General features: G+C 37.7%; 1 protein-coding gene and 1 long non-coding RNA gene across 4 annotated transcripts in view; one reads left to right on the top strand and one right to left on the bottom strand.

The window, feature by feature from the left end:
- The window catches only part of fbxo38 (F-box protein 38), a 76,051-nt gene that overhangs the window by 34,775 nt on the left and 38,182 nt on the right, over positions 1-3,094 (top strand). The gene's annotated exons all lie outside the window — the stretch shown is intronic.
- Positions 1,043-3,094, bottom strand: part of LOC106937369 (uncharacterized) — a 6,747-nt gene continuing 4,695 nt past the window's right edge. For both annotated transcript variants that reach the window (XR_001422374.1, XR_001422375.1), the window contains one exon: positions 1,043-2,222. This is a non-coding gene — a long non-coding RNA (uncharacterized LOC106937369). The remainder of the gene's footprint in view (positions 2,223-3,094) is intronic.

Here is a 3,094-nt window from a genome sequence, read left to right as displayed (position 1 = left end):
CTTTGTGACTGTCTTAATGTGGCTCTGAAGGTTCAGGTGAGAGTCCATCACAACAGACTAGAGATTTGCTTGGATTTTGTTTTAATGAATAAAATAGTACAAGTGGGCACAGCCAGGTCTTGAATAAGGAGTTTGGGCAGATTGAATGCTACAGGCAGACATGTGGAATTCACCTTGCTTAACATAATGTTTTGGTTGGGTGTCTGCTTTGTTTTACCATTTTTTTTCTATGTTTCATTGCACACTTAGTTCTGCATATAATATTCTGCGCATATATTCAGGTATTTTTTTTCTGTACATGTTGCTTTTAATTAACAGGTTTGCCATATTTTTGGTACAAATAGGTTGCGCCCTAAGTAACCAACTATTCTACCTACCTACCTTACTACTTTACTTGTTTTTCACAAATCTGTCTAAATCTGGGTTTGTGGACACTTGTCCCTCGCCAAGATAATCTATCCACGTCACAGGTGTGGCAAATCACCATGCTGATTAAACAGCATCATTATTTCACAGATGTGTCTCACTCTGGCTACAATAAAAAGCTACTCTAATATATGCAGTTTTACTATATTGATGGAGTCTGAAAACCAGCCAGTATATGGTGTGGCCACCATTTGCCTGATGCACTGCAACACATCCCTCTTGCATGCAGTTAGTTGACAATATTGTCAATTGTGGCCTGTGGAATGTTGGTCCACTCCACTTCAATGGTTGTCTTACATGTGCTCGATATTGTTAGAACCAGAAACACGTTGTCATATACACTGTTCCAGAGCATCCCAAATATGCTCATTGGGTGACATGTCATGGAAGTATGTAGGCCTGTTGCGATAAACGATAAATCAATTAATCGCACGATAAATTAAACCTATCGACCTCATTTTAATTTTCGGTTTTATCGTCTCTTACTGCTTTCTGTAGTAGGGTGCCGCCTCATGGCCGTGGGGAGTATAGCGCCCTGCATCCAGAAGCCATGTGCTGTGCTTCCTAACGCAAGTTGTTTTTCTGATACAAAAGAAGAAGAGAGAGGAGAGCTACTTTTTTTTATAGCCTGATTGTGATTATTCTGAGACTTCAAGAAAATGTGTGGTGGGAGGAATGCTGTGATGTGTCGAGGAGGAGCTGATCTCCACTTTGCAGTGGGAGGAAAGCAGGTGGCTCTGACGGTGCAGGTGAGCTAACGATGATTTTTGTATTAAACTACGATAAAACTTGTAATACATTGCTGAATATACATGAGCTAATGTTAGTCAGGGTGTTGGAAACAACTTAATAGTGTCAGAATTGCATGTTGGCGCCGCACATTCATAATATATTTCAATGTGTTTTCTTGTTGGTAAACTGCCGCCGCAGACCATCGTGGTTCTTCTGCAGCCTTTGGGTTGTAGGATCTCATCAGAGTTCACCTTTCTGGAGCAGGAATCACATGAGCTCAATATGCTGATGAAACATTTCTGATAAAAAAATGTGGCTGATCTTACAGAGTTGAAGTGCATTAACAATTTGTTGTTTTTAACTTCTCTATACGTTTAAATATGATTCATCTGATGTTCAAGTTATACTGAGAACAAATAAAGCTTAATTCCTTCCAATCTGACTGGTTCTAGTTTTAATCAAACCTCCATGTTTTCACATTTTGGTCACTAATTGATCGGGGCTTAAAACTTTAAATTCAGTCTTATCACTAATTAAGGTTACAGGTTTTGGACATGTTTTCTCACTCTCTTGCACTGAAGATTCTGCAGGAAGACAGATAAACAGTGAGTGGATAGAATGATGTATAAAGTAGAAATTAACATAAATGATTTGCATTTAGGTTTCTTGTTAATAGAAACCCTGATAATAATGTCAAAATGTTTGGTTTGCTGAATAATGTATTCAGTTTCGGATGGCTTCATTGGTAATCTATAATGTTAAGTGTCAATGAAATATTTATATAATATAATGTTACTTTCACTCTGTAGTTCCTCATATTTTGGGAGGATTGTATTAGGACCTTGATACAAACTACAATATATACAATAATGTGTGGAATGAGTATATATAAAAAAGACTTTGTTCACTGAGACAACAGCATTTTTCTTCTATTTTGTCTCAACTCTCCATGGAGCTCTGCCATATCTGCTGGTAGCTGCTTCCTCCTGAAGGAGATCCTGTTGTTCTGATGGTTCTCCTCATCGTTCTCCATCATGTCAGCCATGTTGCTCTCCTTCTGCTCCCTGGGAAAAGTAATCAGATGTTATAGCTTATAGCACATAAATGTAGATAAATAACAGTTACTAATGTGGAAGTTACTTACACATAAGGAATTATTTAAAACAGACATGTTACTTTATATATACATGCAACCTCCTTTTTTTTTTTACCATCCAACCATACAGAATTATAAATAACTGGAATAGTGTAAATTAAAGACAAATGTAATTACTTCTAAGTTTTAGACCAGGGGTGTCAAACTCCAGTCCTCAAGGGCAACTATCCTGCAGTTTCTAGATGTGCCACAGGTACAAAACACTGAAATGAAATGGCTTAATTACCTCCTTCTTGTGCAGAGGCCTGCTAATGACCTAATTATCCTATTCAGGTGGTGCAGCAGAGGCACATCTAAAAGTTGCAGGGCAGCGGCCCTCCAGGACTGGAGTTTGACACCTGTGTTTTAGACGCATGCAGACATGGATAAAATACCACTATCGTTTTCTTCAGGTTTATTGCTCATTCTACAATTACTAATTCATAATTTGATTAGAGAACTGATATCTAGCCATTTTACAATAATAGGATGTCATATAATACGTTTTATTATCTCGCAACAGGGGAAACTCAGATGCAACAGCAAAATGAGAAACAATCGAAGCACGTAGATTCACGCAAAGATAAGAAACAAGGAAGGTAAAATGCTGTACAATATTGATTTATTTATAACTGTAATGTGCAACCGAGTGTCTTCAGAAAATGCGCATGTTGTGTTTGAGCAATAAAAATACAGCAGACTTTGTGTTTTAAATGTCTTCCATGACTGTATGTATGCAACCTTAAATGTAGTACAAATCAGACAGCTATATCTACAAACTGCTCACCTGGCTGGAGAGTA

Source organism: Poecilia latipinna, unplaced genomic scaffold (genome assembly GCF_001443285.1).
Source record: "Poecilia latipinna isolate Pla-1442-1.1 unplaced genomic scaffold, P_latipinna-1.0 Scaffold2326, whole genome shotgun sequence".
Classification (NCBI taxonomy): domain Eukaryota; kingdom Metazoa; phylum Chordata; class Actinopteri; order Cyprinodontiformes; family Poeciliidae; genus Poecilia; species Poecilia latipinna.
This window is presented reverse-complemented; position numbering and strand designations above follow the sequence as displayed.